Consider the following 22,750-nt stretch of genomic DNA (forward strand, 5'->3'; position numbering starts at 1 on the left):
ACTGCAATGAGGTACAGTTTTATTTGTCAGTTATACGTCAGTAAAGCTGGGGGGAAAATAATCTTTCCTGATTATAGGCAATTTTAAATAATTTCAGTGAAGTAAGTCAGACAGAGAAAGACAAATATCAGGAAAGATTATTTTCCCCCCAGCTTTACTGAAGTATAATTGACAAATAAAACTGTATATATTTAAAGTATACAGTGTGATGATTTGACTTACATATACATTGTGAAATGACTACCACAATCAGGTTAATGAACACATCCATTACCTTTTTTGTTATAGTTGTGAGAATGCTTAAGATCTACTCTCTTAGCAGATGTCAAGTATGTATTATTAACTATAGTCACCATGCTGTACATTAGATGCCCAGAATTTATTCATCTTATAACTGAAGGCTTTGTACCCTTTGACTAGCATCTCCCCATTTCCCTGATTCCCCAGTCCCTGGTAACCACCATTCTACTCTCTGTTTCCATGAGTTTGACTTTTTTTGTTGTTTTTTTTAAGATTTCACATATAAGTGAGATCATATAGTATTTGTCTTTCTCTGTCTGGTTTATTTCACTTAGCATAATGTCCTTCATAATGTCATCCATGTGTTGCAAATGGCAGGATTTCCTGATTTCCTTCTTTCTCACGGCTGAATAATGTTCCTGTGTGTGTGTGTGTGTAGACAACTTCTTTATCTATTCATCCATCGTTGACAGACACTTAGGTTGTTTCTGTATCTTAGCTACTGTGACTATGCTACAATGACCATGGGAGCACAGATATCTCTTTGAAATACTGATTTCACTTCCTTCGGATATATACCCAGAAGTGGGATTGCTGGATCATATGGTAGTTCTATTTTTATTTTTTGAGGAACCTCCATACTGTTTTCCTTAATGGCTGTACCAATTTACACCACCAACAATGTAAAAGGGTTCCAATTACCTGTTGGCCATATGGAAAAGTGTTTTCACTGGATAAATGTCTATTTAGGTCCTTTGACCATTTTTTAATCAGGTTATTTGGGTTTTTTGCTATTGCATTATATGAGTTTACTATTGAATTATATATATATATTTTGGATATTAACCCCTTAGATATATGGTTTGCAAACGTTTTCTGCCATTCCAATAGATGCCTTTTCATTTTGTAGACTGTTTCCTTAGCTGTGCTGAAGGTTTTTAGTTTGATATAGCCCCACTTGTTTATTTTGCTTTTGTTGTCAGTGCTTTGAGAGTCATATATATGAAATTATTGCCAAGACCAATATCAAGGAGTTTTTCCCCTCTTTTCTTCTAGGACCTTTATGGTTTCAGGTCTTATATTTAAGTCTTTAATTCATTTCAAGTTAACTTTTGTGAGTGGTATAAGGTAGGAGTCCAGTTTCATTCTTTTGCATATGTATATCGATTTTTCCCAACACCATTTCAAATAGACTATCCTTTCCCTATTGTGTATTCCTGATGCCCTTGTCAAACATTAATTGACCATATATGTGTGGGTTTATTTCTGGGCTCTCTATTCTATTCCACTGGCCTATGTGTCTGTTTTTATCCCAGTGTCATACTGCTTTGATTATTGTAGCTTCATAATATAGTTTGAAATCAGGAAGTGTGATGCCTTCAGCTTTGCTCTTACTCAGTATTGCTTTAGCTATTTAGGGGTCTTTTGTGGCCCCATATGAATTTGAGGACTGTTTTTTCTATTTCTGTGAAAAATGCCATTGGAATTTTGATGTGACTATACTGAATCTATAGATTGAGTAGTATGGACATTTTAACAATACTAATTCTTCCAATCCATGAATATGGGATATCTAGGAAAGATTACTTTTAAGTTACAAATCACGATTGTGGAATGTAATATACAAATTGGGGTAGCTCCTTCACACAAAAATTCCCCCAATGGTCTGTGTTATCCCCATCTTAATTTTAGGGAACCATCAATGTCCCCACCTCCCCCAATATGCAGTCCAAATGACCTGACTTCCCTCATCACTGTGACTGCTCCAAGGCTCAGCCCTTTCTATGCTGAAGTGTTTTGGAACATTCATCTTTACCAGAGATGTGGAATTTTTACCTAAGGAAAGTTCAGCAATTAGCATTCAGGATACCAGCCAAGGTCCCCATTTAAAAGCCATTTACCTAAGCCAAAGAAACTTGGTTTTACTGAGATTGAACTTATCAAGACAAAGTGATCCAATCATAATAATAATACTTACTAAACTGGATTGTTTTCAATCAAACATTTTGCTACACAGACCTAAACTTTTTGCATATGGGTTTTTTTCTGCTTTGTCAGAGCTTTCTTTGTGTCTAATGTTCCATGCTTGAAAATACACTTGATGTTTCCTGTCTGTAACTGGAAAAACAATACAAAGCAGGAAGGCACTTCCCACTCGCCATTTTACTCTGGGAGTTGTTTTTTCCTATGCAAGTTGCTGTGCAATTTCACTAGTCATTCAAGCAAGGCTTACATCAGGCAGGATTTTTAATTTATTTATCACTTTCTGGTAAAGCGTAAGATTTTTTCCTCCCAATTCCCAAAGCCTAAAAGCAGCAGTGCTGTGCGGGTCGTGATGTGTTCACCTTTTCCAGAAATGCTCAAATGAGGAGACAGGATCAAAGGAAAATTTCCAGTTGGGCCTGATAATTTCCATCTCTAACCATGGACTGATTCCTGGAGGAGTTTCTGCCATCACGACACTCAATGCCAGACGCCACTACCGTGAACTGCCGTTCTGCTTCCCAGGGCACAGACATCTGTTTAAAGCATGTACCATGGGAGCCATGGAAATAAACGCTCAAGTCCACATCTTCAACGCACTCTGTGGTCTTCCAAGCACTGAGCGTTACTGACCTCATCCCTGCTCAACAGAGCTCCCTGGGGGCAGGGACCAGGTCTACCTTAGCATCACCCCTCCCCCAGTACCTAGCTTAGCCCCTGCCTGCCACACAGTAGGCGCTTAGTAAATATACACTGAATGAACGAATGACAAAGTAAATGGCTGTCACTATGACAGAGAAAGGTTTGAAAAAAAGAATTTTCTAGATTTCAAAAGAGATAGCAAGGAAAAAACTCAGTAACACTAAGGCAGAAAAGCAGCCATATAATATAAATACAGATTTGCCTTCCACCGTAAAATCCACAATGCCTACAATTAAAACGTGATACTGTCTTCCAAAATTCATCTTTCTTTCATGGAAAAAACACAAAAAGTAAACCATCTCTATGACCAGGGGTCAGTAAACTATGGCCTGCTGGTCAAATCCAGTTCACTGCCTATTTTTGTTTAGCCAGCAAGCTAAGAGAGTTTTATTTTTAAATGGCTGAAAGAAATCAAAACACATAAATAATATTTTGTCACATGTAAAAATTATATGAAATTCAGGTTTCAGTGTGCACAAGTCAAGTTTTCTTAGGGCCCGGCCAGGCTGATTTGCTGATGTATTATCTATGGCTGTTTTCACTACAGCAGAGAAGTTGAATTGTTGCAACAGAGACTGTGTGGTCTGCAGAGCTCAAAATACCAGCTGCTCGTTTACAGGAAAAGTTGGCCGACCTGGGGGTCTGTAGCAGTGATGTGCACAGCATTTGGTGCAAACCACGCCAGCAGGCTTTTGAGAATCACTTTGAGAACTGGTGTGTGAGGCTGGTCTGGAGGTGTATTTTCTCTGCCTTGTGTTTGAGAAGCAGCTGCTAAAATGAATGGGGGTGGCTGGCTCGGACAGTATCGTTCAAACGTGGAGGCAGAGCCCAGCGCGGGTGACGCTGGTGACAGAGAAAAGTCAGAAATTATGTTTCTGTTCCGCCTACCCGCTTCCACCCACCCACGTCCCACCCCCCCCACCAAACACATATTATAACGATTGTTTTCTTCCTGATTCCTACTTATAAACATATTTCAGGACAAGATGTAAATAAATACAACTGTCTGTGTCAGGCATCACACACGTTTTCTGGAAAGACTAAATAATAAATATTTCAGGCTTGCAGGCCATATGGTCTCTGCTGTAATTACTCAGCTCTGCCATGTAGCACAAAAGCAGCCAGGGACAACATAAAAATGAATGAACCTGGGTGGGTTCCAGTAAACTTTATTTATGGACACTGAAATTCGAATTCACATGATTTTCATATGTCAGGAAATATTATTCTTCTTTTGATTTCTTTTCAACCATTTAAAAATGCAAAAACCATTCTGAGCCTACTGCAGCTGGATTTGCTCCACAGGCTATAGTTTGCTGACCTCTGATCCATGTACAAGTGAAATACGGTTTCCCATGAAACTCCAATCCTTTTTAATCACTTACAAATTCTTCTGACTTTGAAGGGGGATTTCTACACTTTCCCAACATATATTTCAGACACTGGCTTTCCAGGACTCCATCAGATTATTCCTCTTCAATCCCTTCAGCCACTCTGGGGGCTCATCTTTCTACCCCTCAGTACACTCTCTACCCAGGGAGGCAAATTAGTGGTCCAGGAGCCAGTACTATCATCCAATATCGAGGGCTTCCAATGCCTCCAAGATCCAGTGCTGCTGTTTTTGGATTTACAAATTCACACAAGAGATCCTTGTTCTGTTGGTTTTTCACTTATACATTCGCTTTGATATACCAATTAAAGTGAGAAGAAAAAAAAAAGAAATGGGACTTGGAGAGAATTTTTAATAAACTGATTTTAAATTCTGGTTATCCGCAAATACCTAAGTGCATCTTTGATGAGTAAGATGAACTCTGATCAACCTTTTGAGGATTCTCAATATCGTACATGGGGCAACAACACCGCGCGGCCACTGCATGCACTGGAATGTGCATTCTCAGAGAAATTACAGCGGCCAGACCCACGGCTAAGTGGTCTATTTCATTCCTCCGGGAACGAGATTTTGTGCAACACTGTCATCTCGTTACAAGTGTTTACAAAATCCCCTTGAGCCTTTGCTCGGAGTTTGGATTCACTCCTCTGATTTCACAGTGAGCCAGGGGACTACTGAGTGAGTTTTTCCTGTTTTGTTTTGTTTTTTTTAACATCTTTATTGGAGGATAATTGCTTTACAATGGTGTGTTAGTTTCTGCTTTATAACAAAGTGAATCAGTTATACATATCCATATGTTCCCATATCTCTTCCCTCTTGCATCTCCCTCCCTCCCACCCTCCCTATCCCACCCCTCTAGGTGGTCACAAAGCACCGAGCTGATCTCCCTGTGCTATGCGGTTGCTTCCCACTAGCTATCTATTTTTATCTCATTAGATTAGCTGTCTTCTTAAGTTTCTGGGAAGGAATTGCAAATCTACTTAATTGGATTTTAAAAATAAAGGACCCTCTGACACTTTATAAATGAATCGATTTGCTAACACATTCCACAAAGTAATTTAAAAAGCCTTAAAAGAGCATTTACAGAACTCTAAAGGGATAGTATGGGGAAAAAAAAAAAAATCTCCATACATAACACTGAAAAGAAATAGGACATTTATCAGAGGGAAAATGATCAAGTAGAAAGTATTTTGGTAATAGTATGGGCGACATATGTCTCATAGTTCTATACCTTATTTCCCCAAATGATGGAATTTTACCCATATATTTACAGCTGCTCTAAGTAATATTTATTTTTTACTTTAAATAACAATAAAAAACCCTATCAATCTTAACTGAATCTCCGTAATATTATTTGAATTCCAATCAATGACTAAGATGAATTGTTATATTTTAAAATAAAGTGAATTGAGTTTATCGTTTTCCTACACCCATAAGCTTATCCCACAGCTTTTTGTTTGGTCAGTTGGCTTTCTCCCCCTCTGGCACATGGAATGGAATCTATTTGCTATCCCTGCTGTAACCATGTGCTAAGTCTAAAAGCTCCACTTAGGACCCCTGCTTATGGCAAAGTCAGAAAGAAAGTTCACGGCCACCAGCACATTGTGCGACTCCCCTCAGTGGTCAGACGTCCCAGTCCCTCCCTCCCAGGCCTGCTCAAGTCATTTACAGTACTTGCTTGTGCCTGCAGGCAGCTAAGTTTGACATCTCAAAGCTTTCTCAAACAGGCAAAAATAGTGAGAAAGAATTCGCAAAGCACTGCAATGCGGACAGTGCACGTGGAGCTGAGACCTCCAGGGGGTGGGGGGCTGGAGTACCAGGGAGGGGGTGTCCTGTTCACCGCCAGGCGAGGCAAAAGGCCAGCAGGAGCTGAGACGCCAGGCAAAAAAGCTAAATTGAGAGTGCCAAAGGCAAAGCCACACAAAGTCAAGGGCTCGGCTCTGACTCAGGGCCGGGCCGCTGGCGGGGAGGCACTCCACATCTGAAGACAGGTTGTGCAGGCTTCCTTCCAAAGGCTTCTTCCTACGTCAGCACATTTGGACTTTGAAAAGCATGTTCCCATAGAAAGCAGGTTATAAATGATCATTGCGTTCTCAGTCCCACTTAGAGGGACCCGCTTCGCTTACAGCTAAACTAAACGACAGCCCTCGTGGGTAGGCGTCGGCTGAACCCGGGGAACAGTAGTAAAAAACTAGGAGATAACAGTGGTTCTCAACAATGGCTACACTTTACAATCCTGGGGGCTTTCAAAATAATGCAGGTGATTCCGTCTATACGAAAGGACCAGAAAAAGCAAATCTATGGAGGCAGAAAGAATACTAGTAGTCAGCCAAGAGTAAGGGTGGGAACAGGGATTGGCCATAAAGGGGTACGAGAGGGATCTTATTGGGGGATGCCACGGTTCTAAAATCAGACTGTGGTGATGGTTACCTGACTCGGTAAATTGGCTAAAAAAATCATTAAATTGTACACTTAAAATGGGTGAATTTTATGATATATAAAGTTGTTAACACCTCAATGAAGTTGTTAAGAAAAAGAATAACAGCTGGACCCCAACCCGGAACGGCTGAATCAGAACTTTTGGGGGTGGGACCTGGCTTTTTTTTTTTTAAAGCTCCCCAGGCCACTCCAAAGTGCAGCCAGGGCTGAGAACCCCTGCATTAGAGGGTCAGAGTACCAGCAGCTGTGGGTGGCAGAGTAAGTACCAGGACACGGTAGAGAGAGGGTCCAGCAGTCAATGGTAGGCAGTAGAGAGAGCTTGCCGTGTCACTGGATAACAGGCCAGAGAGGCCCTCCTTCCAGGTCAAGACCGCCCAGGATGTGGTCTGATAGGCATGACTCAAAACTGACTTTACTCTCTTGCCTTCTCGGGCAGAGTAAGCTGAGGGATAAGAAACTAATGCAGAGCAGATTCTAAGTTTCATTTTAGGCAAAGGATAAGGAGACAAAACACGATAGGAGCTGAGAGTCAGGGCTCTGGGGTCAGACAGACCTGACTTTGAATCCCAGTGCTGTCGCCTGGCAAGCTGCAAACGGGAGGCTCCACTTCCTCCACTGTAAAATGGGAATAATCCTGACTGTAAAATGGGAATAATAATAACAATAATACCGCTACTTTAGTGGTTATACAGTAACGCCATTTATCCCATTTAACTTATTTCTCTCATAAACCTGGTCCCTGGCACCTAGTGAGGGTTCATGGAGTGTTAGCCCTTCTGAGAATTACAGCAAATAACAACCACCTGCAGATAAATCCAGAGCAGTAAGTCTTATCTAAGAAAATCCCTTCTGCAGTCATCAAGCTATTGTAGCTTCTCCTGGAAGAAGTCATGGCTGAGCCCAGACCACACAAAGACAAAAAGCTATGTCACACTTATACAGCAGCAGCAGGGCAGGCTTGTCAATTAAAACAAAGGGTTGGTTGTGATAATGCTGTGTGGGCTGGAAGCCACCAAAGAGAAGCACAGGCACACAGTACACAGAAACTTAGAGACCAAATATGTGGTGAGTTAGCAAAACCCTTCATCAAAGGATCAACGTCTTAAGCTGCTGAGCCTCACAATGGACGGTAATGAGGCTGTAAAAATGCCAGTACCGGTGGCTCTCAGGTGCATGTTCACAGAGGGGCCAAAGAACTCTCTAGAGAGAAACCACCTGAGAACGGACTTGCTACAAGATATTTTAGGTCTTCATTCATTCAGCCCGTGTTCATGGAGCACTCTCTAAACTTCAAGAACTGGGGAGGAAAAAAAAGGAGAGACATGAACCACAGTCTTCACCCTTGGGGAGCTGACGGGAAAGACAGAAACGTAAACACGTTTGTTCAGAGTTGTGGGAGCACAGAGAGAGGAGTAATGGATTGCATGGCCGGGAGAGGCTTCACAGGGAAGCCGTCCAAGCAGATCTCAGATAAGACAGAGCATCCAGTGAGCGTGGGGGAAAGCGGTCTGGAGACGGTCCTTCACTAGGGCACAGAGCACGGGGTGAGGGGACCTGGCTGAACCAAAGGCTTTGCCTGCTAAGGAAGTAGGGGGCAATGGGGAGCCGCTGATGGTTTCTCAGCAATGGAGTGGCAAGGCGAAACCCCCAGATTTGAATTTTAGAACGACAACTCTGACAGCAGGGTGCAGAACGGAGGTAGGAAGAACACCTGGAGGGCCTCTGCAGTTATCCAGGAGACGGACAAGAACACAGATTCCCAGCCCTCACAGTCCTATCCTGGCCAAAGACGTGCTGCTATTTTAACAGAAATAGTAGGGCAGAATCACTGACTATCGACTAACGACATGAAAAACACTTTTTAAAGTTCAAGAAAAATTTATAAAATATGGAGCTCTCTCTGGTCAAGAAATAAATCAAACACAGAAACTAAAATTCACGGATCATAACCAACTTAAATCACCAGATTTCCAAAACTAAATTAAATTAAAAATTAAGTAAGACTTTGCATTTATTTCTTCTTTTTTAAAAAAAAAATGAAAGCACTTTCACGTATATTATTTCATTTTCTTGTATTACATGTACCTTATGGGGCAATTTTTATTATCCCTATTTCATGGATGTGGAAACTGAGGCAAACACCCATTAAATAAATTACATAATGAAACAAAAGTCTTTGGACCCTCAGAAGAGAGCAGTTTCAAGATCATTAACCAAAGTTGAGTCTCTCTGAATTAATTTTCATGCTAGATGCTGGTCCTAGCTGCACCACAAACTAACCAAATGATCTAAAAACACACTCTTGACCTTCCTGTATCTCACTTTATTTATATTTGCAACAACAATCTCCCACAATTTTTAAAAGACCATAATAAAACAGCAAATGAGAGAATATTTTGAAACCTTCAAAACTGTGCTTTGCAAATAGAGGACTGCATCTCTATAAACAACAATCAATTTTTTTTAAAGGCATATAATACTGAGAATTTGGATAAGTGTGGACCCTCTAGGTTTCTACAAGGAATACGCATCACAGATGTAGCCCAGAAAGTTCCATGATTAGCGTGGTGCACAAAATGAAGGGAAAAAACATTCCCCTGGAAAATTGGGGTGAAGCTGCTTTTGAGGGATGACAGATAGATTCTGGGTGGAGAACACCATCCATCTTCACTTGCCCTTTTCTGAAGGTCAAAGGCAACAGTGTTCCAACACTACAACTTGATGGATGAAAGGATGCTGTGGATGACTCGAAATAAAAAATAGATTTTTGGGGGCTTCCCTGGTGGCGCAGTGGCTGAGAATCTGCCTGCCAATGCAGGGGACGCGGGTTCGAGCCCTGGTCTGGGAGGATCCCGCATGCCGCGGAGCATCTGGGCCCGTGAGCCACAATTGCTGAGCCTCCGCGTCTGGAGCCTGTGCTCCGCAACAGGAGAGGCCGCGATGGTGAGCGGCCCGCGCACCGCGATGAAGAGTGGCCCCCGCTTGCCGCAATTGGGGAGGGCCCTCGCGCAGAGGCGAGGACCCAACACAGCCATAAATAAATAAATAAATAAATAAAAATGTGCATTCCCTTTAAAAAAAAAAAGATTTTTTCAAATGAGGCTTTTACTCAAAAGGCTTTTACTGAAATGAAATGTTAACTGAGCGGAGCTTGCAGCCCATCACTGAGTTCAACTGCAGATTGCCGTCATGCATACTTTGCCACTAACCTTTCCATGTGGTTAGTCATTGAACAAATATTTGTTGGGTTCCCTTCCATGAGCCATTATGAGTAAGAGATACGGCCCCTGCCTTGACAAGCTCGAGGACTATCGAGGAACATAAACGATTACCTCCAGTGCAGTGAATGCTCTGACGGGGGAGCACAGGGCACTCTGAGAGGGGTGGTTGTCTGTCATCCTCACCACAGTTAACATTTATTGAGCTTGTACCATGTGCTTAGCACTGTTCTAGGTGCTTTTAAGAATTAATTCCTTAAAGGGACTTCCCTGGTGGTCCAGTGGTTAAGACTCCGAGCTCCCACTGCAGGGGGCACGGGTTCAACCCCTGGTCAGGGAACTAAGATGCCTCATGCAGCACAGCACGGCCAAAAAAAAAAAAGAATGAATTAATTCCTTAAAAGTACAACAATAACTCTGTGGGGTAAGTAGTATCATCTCCATGTTACAGATGAGGAAACTGAGGAACAGAGAAGTGATTTGCCCAAGGTTTCATAGCTAGGCTCTGAATCTGGGCAATTTCATTCCAGAGATCCTGTTCTTAACGTCCATTTCCAGGTGTTTACATGTATTAACTCATTTAATCCTCGAGATAATGATGAGATCAATACTATGATTATACACATCTTACAGATGAGAAACCTAGGAACAGAGAAGTTAATTAACTTGCCAACGGTTACAGAGCAATGGGAGGGCATCTAATGCAGACTGAAGATACCAGAAAAGTTTTCTGAAACTAGCAATGGCTTTTGAGGCCTAATAGATGAATTGGAGTTCGAAGCACACGTGTTAGATAGAGAAGAGGACATTAAGGCAGTGAGGACCGAGGTTCAGAGAGAGGGGATGAGAGGAATGGACACAAGGTGATACAGCTGGGGGAGAACCCACCTTAGCTCAGGTGCAGGGGCCTGCTGAAGTCCGAGGGCAAAGCAGGAGAACCAGAGAAACCTTCCGGTACTCTGGGCCTCACACAGAGTGGGAGGTGGTGGCAGTCCACCTCTGAGGGAGGCAGCGGGAAAGCTGGCACATCCCCCCTGAAGCCACCCAAGGCACAGGTATGCAGAGCCTGCTCAAGGGCAGGGGAAAGCAGAGAAACCTGCAGGACTTTGGGCCATAACATGAGTATCAGGCAGTGGTCCTCAAGCCCAGGGAGGGGCAGGAGAGCTGAGAAAAGCTCTCTTGATGCAGGCACACAAGTCCTACTAAACTTGGGGATAAGCAAGAAAATTGAGCTAGGGTTTCCCTGGTGGCGCAGTGGTTGAGAGTCCGCCTGCCAATGCAGGGGACACGGGTTCGAGCCCTGGTCTGGGAAAATCCCACATGCCGCGGAGCAACTGGGCCCGTGAGCCACAACTACTGAGCCTGCACGTCTGGAGCCTGTGCCCCGCAACAAGAGAGGCCGCGATGGTGAGAGGCCCGCACACCAGGATGAAGAGTGGCCCCTGCTTGCCGCAACTAGAGAAAGCCCTCGCATAGAAACGAAGACCCAACACAGCCATAAATAAATAAATAAATAAAAACAAAATAGTCTACTCATCCCTCCATGTTTTAAAAAAAAAAAAAAAAAGAAAATTGAGCTAAACAAGCTCTGCCAGAGGGAAAATTTTCATCCCACCTTCAAATAAGTTGAAGTCAGTGGTGAACTTAGTGTATCAAAAGCAACAACAAAGCCTGAAGTCACACAGCAACAGACTAGACTGACTTGAGTCCTCATACGAATGGCCTGACAGAAGAGGCACACACGCTCAGTTTCCACACATATCTGGCATTCAATCAAAACTTACCACAGGAAAGAAAGTATGCATTATCAAAATGGAATACAGTCAACAGAACTAGATCCAAAGATAGCCAAGATGTTGGAATTATCTTGCAGGGACTTTAGAACAACTATGATAAATACATTAAAGGAGCTAGTGGAAAAGATGGACAGAATGCATGAGTAGATGAGGGATTTCAGCAGAGATCTGGAAACTGAAACAAATTATCCAAGCTAAGATACAAAGTATCTGAGATCTATGGGACAATATCAGTCTTTCACATATGTAATTAGAGTGCTTGAGGGAAAAAAGAAAGAACAGAGGACAGAAGAAATACTGAACAAACAATGGCTGAGAAGTTTCCGAATTTACTGAACAATATCAAACCACTGATCCAAGCTCAGAGAACTCTAAGCAGGATAAACACAAAGAAAAACACACCTAAAAAGATCAAGGTTGCCAATGTTCATTGCGGCACTATTTACAATAGCCAGGTCATGGAAGCAACCTAAATGCCCATCAACAGACGAACGGATAAAGAAGATGTGGTACATACACACAATGGAATATTACTCAGCCATAAAAAGGAATGAAATTGGGTCATTTGTAGAGACGTGGATGGACCTAGAGACTGTCATACAGAGTTAAGTCAGAAAGAGAAAAACAAATATCGTATATTAACACATATATGTGGAATCTAGAAAATGGTACAGATGAACCAGTTTGCAAGGCAGAAATAGAAACAGAGATGTAGAGAACAAACGTATGGACACCAAGGGGGAAGGGGGTGGTGGTGGAATGAATTGGGAGATTGGGATTGACATATATACAATAATATGTATAAAATAGATAACTAATGAAAACCTGGTGTATAGCACAGGGAACTCCACTTCGCTTGCTGTACAGTAGAAACTAACACAACATTGTAAAACAGCTATACGCCAATAAAAAGTTAAAAGAAAAAAAGAGAGAGAGAGAGAGAGAGAAGGGACAAGAGTGAGAGGCTTTCAAATCTAAAAAAAAAGCACAGCACTTCACATACAGGGAAGCAACAATAAGAATGATGGCTGACTTGTCATTGGAAACACTAGAACCAGATGACAATGGAATAACATCTTTACAGTGGTAAGAGAAAAAACAGTTAACCAACGATTCTACATCAAATGAAAATATTCCTCAAAGATGAAGGCAAAATAGACATTTTTAGAGATACAAAGGTTAAAAAGATTTCATCTTCTGAAGACCTCACTACAGTGTTGCGGTGGGGAGGACAGGGGGAGATGGAGAGAACTTAAGCACAGGACATCTCTGCTGATCCGGTTTGGGGTGGGGAAAGCTCTGAGCTCTTCCTTCCCATGCCAACTCCGATTAGTCATGGCTGCCTGCACCTGCAGTCAGAGAGGCACTGTGAGACTGCACCCAAACTCCCTGGGAAAGAGAACCAGACAGACTGATAATGACAGAGTGGCAGAGAGATTCTACCTATGGAGATTTTTGCCCCGGGCTAAATGTCAAACTTAATGTCACACCCTAGTTTCACCCTGCAGGCAGATTAGGCACAGGGAAATGTCAGAGATTTCATCTACTTTCTAGTAAAGTATTAGGATAGTTTAACATAAAGAAGACTGCCAGTTTTCAGCTTTCAGATTTTAACTTCTTATGTCTCTGAGGTCTTGGGAGATAAAGTGAAAGTTTTGGCTACAAGTGTGCTAGGCAATTTAGAGTTAATGATTTCTCAACCTTGGCACCACTGACATTTTGGTCTGGATAACTCCTTCTTGCTGGGGGTGCTGTCCTGGGCACTGTGGAAAGTTAACAGTGGCCCTGGCTCCTACAGCTTAGAAGCCAGTGGCATTGCATCCCCCTTATCCCAGGGGTGACAACCAAGTAACCATTTGGTATACTGCCATATGTCGGGGTGGCGGGGGGCAAAACTGCCCCCAGTTAAGAACCATTTGGTTAATGGAAGGAATCTTCATGGTTGTCAGAAAGGCAAAAAGGTGGCAGTCTTTCTGTGTGAAGATCAATATAATTTATTCATATTAATGGGACGGAAGTTTGAAGGAAGAGGAAGGATGCTCGTCCAATTCTGTAATGACTTAGTAAATAACTCTTTTTTGTTTTATTAGTGCTCTTCCTGTTGATGTAAATTTGGGGGAGTCCTGTGTCCTGGAAAATGAAAGAACATAGAAACTTGCTTTACTTCTTTTCTAAAGACTATTTCTTTAGTCCCTTGAGGCTTTTTATGAATTGGTGACAGTAGTATATTTTTTAACTTCCAAGAACTCTGTATCTTTCTGTTAGTAGTCTTTTTTTTTTTTTTTTTTTTTAGTGGATACAATATCTTTTCTGAGGATTTTTTTTACATACTATTGTCCTGCCTTGGACAACGAATGAACAAATAAAACTGCACTTGCTTTAGTCATCTGTAGAGCTACTTACTACTCAATAAGTCACCTGGGACTTTTTCTGAATGGCTTTCAGTGTCTTCTTTTTTAATTTCCAAAAAATTAAAAAAAAAAATCTCTTCTAACATTTCAGTGGATTTTAATGGGAGAGAAGAAATAAATAACGTGTTCAGCCAATCGTCTTAAACTAAACTGTCTCCTGTAATGTCTTAAGTTCCTCTCCTCAGCAGAGAATTTCCCTCCCATGGATAGTTTCAGGAACCTACTAGTGGAGATGATCGTTCAATCCATTGTGCTGTCACATATTATTATGACAGTTGTGTCCCTAAGAGTTTATAAAAATTCCCAATTACAAAATCAGTGGATAAAAAGGCAGAGGGGGAGCAGTCGGAATGGAGAATTTTAAACGAGCACAGGAATTTCTAAGGCATTACTGGGCAAATGTGACATTTCATCATATCTGGATATCATTCAAACAGGAAGCTGGTCTTTTCTTATCACCACAAATGCTCTTATTAGTGAGACCATCTCATACATGCATATCTCCTTTTCCACCTACAATTCTGAAAGTAGAACAAAAAAATACGCATAAAATTGTGAGTCCAGGGGCTTCCCTGGTGGCGCAGTGGTTGAGAGTCTGCCTACCAATGCAGGGGACGCGGGTTCGAGCCCTGGTCTGGGAGGATCCCACATGCCGCGGAGCAACTGGGCCCGTGAGCCACAACCACTGAGCCTACGCGTCTGGAGCCTGTGCTCCGCAACAAGAGAGGCCGCGATAGTGAGAGGCCCGCGCACCGCGATGAAGAGTGGCCCCCGCTCGCCGCAACTGGAGAAAGCCCTCGCACGGAAACGAGGACCCAACACAGCCAAAAATAAATAAATAAATAAAATTAAAAAAAAAAACCTCTCTCACCTTTAAAAAAAAAAAAAAAATTTTGTGAGTCCAGAAGGTACCCCACCCCACCCCCGGCCCTTGTGGGTGGATGCGGTGGTTTAGGGTGACAGCCTGGACCAAGTTTGCTGGGGCTCAAAGCCCCCTCCACCATCTAAAAGTTGTGGAACTATGAGGTTACTTCACATCTCTGGGCCTCTATTTCCTCATCTGTAAAAATGGAGCTACTGAGTTTCTAACTTGGAGACTTGAAAGGATTGAAAGAGATAATATATGCAAGGTGCTCATTCCTAGAAAGCCCCCCAAATGGTTTCTGTTGTTGTTTTGTCATAGGTAGTTAAGAGTATAGACTCTGGAGACAGACTTACTGGCTCTGTGACCTCAGACCTCAGACAAGATATTGAATCTCTCTGTGCCTCTGTTTTCTCACCTGTTAAAGGGAATAATACAGTACTAGTTGTGCTGGGTATTAAATGAGCCGGAATATGACTAGCACTTGAAACGGTGCCCGGCATACAGTAAGCATCCAGATAAATGTAAGCTGTCATTATTACAATGATTTTTCTTTTGAAGGATCTTTCTGGCAACCACGTGGAACACGTCTGAGGGAGAAGACATACTGGAGGGTGAGGAGAACATTAAGAGACCCAAATATATCAGATCCAAGTGAAGAAAGAGGGGTGTCTGGCCACCAAGTGAGAAAGCAGTGGGCAAGCAGAGGAGGGGACGGGGAGCTTTTACAGAGGTACAGTGACCAGGACTTGGTGACATGGTGTGGGTAGGAAGTGAGAAGGAATGATCGCCAGGTTTCTATCTTGAGTGACTGGCTGGATAATAAAGCTCTTCACCTAGAGAAGAGATTTGGGAGGATCTGAAGGTCAGGTCAATGGGGGCAGCTCCAGAAATGCTGAGTTTAACGGATCTGTTGAATGTTCAGGTGGAACCGTCCTTTGTGTTTTTTGACGTATGGTTCTGAAGCACAGAAGAGGCGTCTGGATGGGAAATTCAGAGCATCCTGTAAAGAGGAGCAGCAAACATGGATTTGGGGCAGTTCACTTGGAATGCAGATCCTGCAGAGAAGATGGAGGCTGAGGACAGAAGACTTGTGAACACAATGGAAGAGGAGCCAAAGCAGAGAACAGAAGAGGAGTCCCCTGGGAGGGCAGAGAAGAAGCTGGGAGTGAAGCAAGGTTGAGTGACTGGGTAAAAATGCAAACAGTGGCAGAGAGGACAGGAAAGTATGAGGAGAACGGTTCCTGGAAGCCAAGAGGCAGGGCGGAGGTGGGAGAGGGAGGGGCTAAAGCTTTCTCAGAAAAACCTGAGCGCAGCTAGCAGCTGAGAAGAAAGAGCCAGCGGAGAGAGTGAGGCTGAAACTGCAGAGCAGACAGAGGAAGACCAGTGTGAAGGAAAGCCTCCGCGAAGGAGGCAGAGGGGAAGCAAGGACGAGCTCGAAGATGATACGCTTGAGCATCAGGGACCGAGAACTGGGGGCAGCACCCAGTTTTCTCTGGACATGAGGAGGCATGTCATCTGAGGAGAGTGGGTGTGTCTGGAGCAGGGTGGAGTAGGTTTGAGAAAAGTAAAAGTCTGGCGAAGGCACTTTGGAAAACGGGAATGGGGAAACTCGGCCAAGGATTGGAATGCGGTATTAAAAGCCCAGCTGAGCTTGGAGGCCATAAACTTTGGGCAGCCCTAACTTGCATAATTGGATGATCTTTCTAGGTCACACCCTGCATCCCAGGTATCAGAGTGAAGATGGCAAGAAGATAAAGGAGTCGGGCTCATATTCTGCAGAACAGGTGAAAAGAAAAGGCCAGCTGGACAGAGTTCTGAAAGTGATGTCATAGAGAGGCTTTACAGACTTAGGTCGGAGGAGGAAGGGGACTTCACCCAGGCCAGGAGGAACTGGATGGGAGAGAAATCTGAGAGTAAGAGACTGTAGTCAGGTGGTGGCCAGAGAATTAGGGCTAAGACTTTTGAAGTGGTTCCTTTTTTTTTTTTTAATCTTTATTTTATATTGGACTGTAGTTGACTTACAATGTTGTGTTAGTTTCAGGTGTACAGCAGTGATTCAGTTATACATATACATATATCTATTATTTTTCAATAAATAGATTGAAATAGATTTCCCCATTTGGTTATTACAGAATATTGAGCAGAGTTCCCTGTGCTATACAGTAGGTTCTTGTTGCTTATCTATTTTATTTATTTATCTATTTATTTAAATATATATTAAAAATTATTTATTTATTTATTTTATTTATTTTTAAAAAAATTTTTAATTTTATTTATTTATTTATTTATGGCTGTGTTGGGTCTTTGTTTCTGTGCGAGGGCTTCCTCTAGTTGCGGCGAGCGGGGGCCGCTCTTCAACGCGGTGCACGGGCCTCTCACTATCGCGGCCTCTCTTGTTGCGGAGCACAGGCTCCAGACGCGCAGGCTCAGTAATTGTGGTTCATGGGCTTAGTTGCTCCGCGGCGTGTGGGATCCTCCCAGACCAGGGCTCGAACCCGTGCCCCCTGCATCGGCAGGCAGATTCTCAACCACTGCGCCACCAGGGAAGCCCCCTGCTTATCTATTTTAAATATAGTACTGTGTATGTGTCAATCCCAGACTCCCAGTTTATCCCTCCTCCCCGACATTGAAGTGGGTCTTAAAACACAATGGCGAATTTCTTTCTGGAAAAGAAAGCCACTTTGCATTTCCACCAGCAATGCATGACACAGGCTTCCTCACCTCTACCAAGGCAGGAACACAGCATTAGTTTCAATTTTGCCAATTTGGTAAATAAAAAATGGAGTCTCGAAGCTTTGTGCTTCTTTGATTCCTTGTAATTTTAAAAAGAGTCACATATTTACTGGTCACCTGTATTTCACCTGTGACTTTCTGTTCATGGTAGTTGCTTATGACAGTAGAGTTCTTTAAAGTGATTGATAAGAAAGCTTTATACATTAAGGAAATTAACCCTCTGTTGTGGCTGCTCTCAGTTTTTTCCAGTTAATCGTTTGTCATAATTTTAATTACGATCTATGACAGACAGAATTTTAGTTATTATGTGGTTAAATCTATAGGTTATCTTTTATTGTTCATTCTCTGCATTTGTAAGCCAGAGCATGAAGTAATTTCCATATTTCCTTGTATTTATTTTATGGCTTTTTTACATGAAACTCTTAACCTGTTTGTAATTAATCTTGGCATATAGTGGTGAGGTGAAATCTCACCTATTTTCCCTAATACTAACCTGTTGTCTCATACTGTTTCCTTACTGTCCTTATCACCTGCCAACTTCCTAAACATACCAGGGCTTGCTCTTGGGTGGACAACACAGCAGGGAGGCTGATTCGGGGAAGGTCCAGAGAAAGAGAGCTAGTGAACAGCATAGACGGGATCTCAGCTCCTCAGACTGGAGTCCAGCATACCTCTTACTATACCCCAACTGCCCTAAAGCAATGTTAGTTTCCTTAAGCCCTCATCTAAAAGTTTTGAAAACATAACTAAATTAACAAACTGCCCAACAAGCTGATTTATATTAAGGGAAAGTAATCTGATGTGCTCACCAAATCTCACCATTAAGAGAACCAGATTTCTGCTTTTTGTGGGGAAGGCTCTCAGAGAGACCTTGAGTGTGTATTTCGGAGACTAGCAGAACAACACACACAGACAGACGTGTGAGGGACCCATCTGTACATTAAGACCAGTTCACAGCCCAGGAACTGCAGCCCAGCCATCTCTCCGATAACCAGTAGGCTTCTTGAGCCACAGACCATATAGATAGGTTTTATTTAATCCATGGGCTTGAGGATGTCTGTGAAGTCCATGAAGTTATATGCAAGTGTGTGTTTGTGGAGATTTTTTTCTGGGGAGAGGACTGTTAGAATCTCCATCAAAATCTACGGGTAGCAAGGTTTCTATTCCTAAAGGCTGCTCGAAGATTCAGAGACTACAATTAAGTCCATCGCCCTGTGACCTGCTGACCACTTGACAAGTCACATATGCTCCATTTAAACTCCTCTCACCATTTCTCAACTTTTTCTTCCAAGTCCTTCCTCAGCCTAAGTGTATGGCAATTGTTTCCTCCATACAGTTGGACCACTACAAGTTCAGCATTCTGCCTTTAAGATCACCTGCCAATCTTATGACTAAGACACAGAATAAAGGCTCATCAGACATGCTAAAAGGTACGCGGCTCAAAAGAGAGAGGGAAAATGCTGGCTGATTTCCACTGGGTACCATTCAGATGAAGACATTTGCATTTAGGATTTAAGCATTCCTTATCATGTTTCTGGAATGCCCAATAGGGGTGCAATCACATGCCCTTTGTACAATATTGCTGTAAACAATTATAAGGCTAAACATTATTTTGGAGAGTCTAACCAATTAAATAAGGAAAGAAAAAGAAATCATTGAAGTAAATAATAGCAAAAGAAGAAACAGAAACATAACAGATAATATTGTACACACAGAAAAGTCAAAGAAGTAACAAAATTATCAATTGTAGCTAAAGAAGTTGTAAAGTAAACAAGTATATACAAACATCAATATCAGCCATGTTTACCAATTCCACTAATTAGGCACTATTCTCAACGAGAACAACAGCAGCAAAATATTTAGGAAACACATAAAAGCTTTGTGTCTATAAAGAGATGTGCCACACTCATGCTGTAAAGATACCGATTCTCCCAAGGGTCTAGTTCACAGGTTTACTAGACCATAATTCCTGGGTTTTAGTTATTTCTGTATCCTCAGGACCTAGCCCATAGCAGGCACCCAATAAGTATTACCTGGATAAGTGAGCTCCAAATTAATCGAAATACTAAATGAATTTTTCTAGGAACTAGAAAAGAAGTGACACCAAAATTCATTTTTTGACAGAAACAGGAAAGAATAACTGAAAAAGAAGAGCTGAAGGGAACCAGCTCTACCAGATTTAAAACACATTACAGATCAACAGTTAGTAAAACAGTGTGGTACTGGTGTACACATACATATACACACACACTAAAGCCATAAATCAATGGAATAGAAAGCCCAGCTAAAAAAGTAGATGTATGAATTATATGTTTAAAAAAAGAGAAGCATTATAAAACAATGGAAAAGTGAAGAATCATGGTGTTACCTATTTCTGTAAATAACACCTAATCATACACCTTTTTTCTTCACCACAAACATCATGGTGTTAAGTATGTTTTCAAGTCAACCTCCAAGGCCCTTGTCTTAGTTCTGGCTGCCATCACCTCTCTCAGCCTGTGGCCATAGTTTCCTAGCTAGTCTCCTTTCACCTTCTCCTCTTTTTCCTTCTTCTGCAATCCTAACTCCACCTGCTGCCAGAGTCGTCTTCCTAAAGCACCCACTTAATTTTTTCAACATTCTGCATGTAAGGGTTCCCCAGTTCCACTGCAGTGGTCCTCAAACTATGATCCCCTCAAAACTGGAACAGAAGCCTTTCTAACGTTGGTCTTCCACAGAGGAGAACAAAAGCCACCAATACTGCCCGACTCCAAAAAGTTGGTGTTCATGGTCATGGGTGATCATGTATTTGAGTCCTGCCATCTTGGGACTGTTTGGGGATTATTATTAATCCTAGCATGTCCAAAAATGCAAAAGCAGTGAGATTACTGAAAAGGTTATAAGAGGGGATGAACAAGTATAATGAAAATTAAAGAAACTAAAAGTTACACTGTTAAATATGATGACTCAATAGACTTTCAATGTACAGCAAAATTGTCTATTGGGGGGAAGATGGCCATCTTTGCTACACGAGGCAAAGAAAATTGAATATACTGGTTTTAAGGCTTCTTAAAGCTTTGAGGAACCAACTTGCTCCTCCAACTGGATGGAAATGCATCCAGGGGTTTGTGAATTTAAATACCACAGTCATTCTGGACTTGAGAACATGTGGATCTACACACAACTTTTCACTACCTAATAACCTTTCAATATCTAATTTGAAAATAAGAGCTGGATAGAGTTTTTCCACTGTTAAGAGTCAGATATTGTTGTCTTTTTCCAATTTATAGACAAAAAAATATTAAGTTAAAGGATAAATTTTCAGGGTTTTAGGTTTCCCCTAAGAATTTTTCTTCCCTCTTGGAATTCTTAATCACCTGTCATCCCTACCTGCCTGTTATCGAGATTGCTAAAGTATCACATGTCAGAGGTGCCTTCACTGAGCCCAAAGCATATCTCAGAGCCCCCATGCCTGAGTCCATTCTCCATCTATCCTAGCACTCACTGTAGCTAGTGAAGTAGAAATACTCTCGTGTATCTCCCCAAGGTACAGCTGGGCATGGGTTTAAGTGGCCACTCCAGCCCACGCATCTGAAAGTATCCAATGACCACGTGAAATCCAAGCTGGTAGATGTGTAAATGTTCACGCTGATAGGTGACAGGTAGCTGGTAGTTGCATACAAGAATTTCTGTCAGTTCTGAACATTTATATATTTAAATATTTGTATTCATTTGAGCACCTGTTTACTTAGTCTACAATTTATCATTTAAACTCTTTAGGAGGCATAAATCTGGCTAACCCATGCGGAAGAACACCCAGAAACCATAGAAGAAATGCTAATGAAACATTAAAGGGGAGATCAAATTGACTGCTAGACCGAAAGGTATCTCTGATAAGACACCTAAAACACAACGGAGGGAAAGGAGAGGAAGAGAAACATCTTAGGACTAATTAAAAGGAAGTGGCCTATGCAAATAATCAATAAGCTGTAATTAACGTGAAATATTAGGACACAGGAAACAAGTCTTACAACCTGGAGGGCTGAGGTGAACTGAATATTGTTTTCATATCATTTGCTACAAATAGGCTCTACCTATTCAAAAGCAGTTTCTTATATAAATCACAGGGTTAGATTTTCAACAGAATCTGCTTTATCTTCTGAAACTTATATCAAATCTGCACCTAGTCATAGACATGCTCTCTCAAGATTCCATCACTGCTTTCGTTAAGTAATGTATCTGAGAATAAGAATATCAATTTGTTTATATTAAAATATATGAATAAATCAAGATATGGCATTAACATTTCATTATTAACACCTGAAATGTTAGAATAGGTACATTTGGCTATATTCAAATTATCTGTTTGTATGTCCATCTTCCCACTCAAGTTCCTAGCAACCGGTTATGTTTTTAACCCCAGGCCCTAGCATTTGACAGGTTCTCAATAGACATTGGTTGAGCTGAACGATGAAATTGACAACTGAACATTAATTCCATGGCAATTAAATAAACAAATGACATACAGAAAACTTGAACATATAAGGAAATACGAATATAGGGACAATGGTCATTTCAACCTTAGTGGAAAAAATTAAAATAAGTAGCAAATTTTAAAAAGACAATGTCTAGTGCTACTAGGGTGACGGTGAGACATGGCATTCATCATGTCGCGCACAGTGACATGCGCTGCCGTGCAACATTACGTGCTGTGCTGCAAGTGAAATGATAGCGCTATCTTGTTAGAAGGCAATTTGGCAATACGCTATATAAATATTAATTTCCTACAAATGTAGTGATTCTGAACTCCAGAGAATTCATCAGAAAAAAATAATTTAGAGGGGAACAGCTATGATCATTAAAATGGTGACTGGCCATGTCAAAAGAAAGGGGAGACCTAGATGTCCCTCAAAGGGGATAACGACCAGCTGAAGACAGCAAAGCCAGTTGAAAGACAACTGTGAGGGGCTTCCCTGGTGGCGCAGTGGTTAAGC

The 22,750-nt window shown here is 41.8% G+C and overlaps 1 protein-coding gene across 7 annotated transcripts in view; it reads right to left on the minus strand.

Annotated features, from left to right (window-relative positions):
• ARHGAP17 (Rho GTPase activating protein 17) overlaps positions 1-22,750 on the minus strand; it is a 91,336-nt gene that overhangs the window by 58,913 nt on the left and 9,673 nt on the right. The gene's annotated exons all lie outside the window — the stretch shown is intronic.

This window comes from Balaenoptera musculus, chromosome 15 (assembly GCF_009873245.2).
Source record: "Balaenoptera musculus isolate JJ_BM4_2016_0621 chromosome 15, mBalMus1.pri.v3, whole genome shotgun sequence".
Lineage (NCBI taxonomy): Eukaryota > Metazoa > Chordata > Mammalia > Artiodactyla > Balaenopteridae > Balaenoptera > Balaenoptera musculus.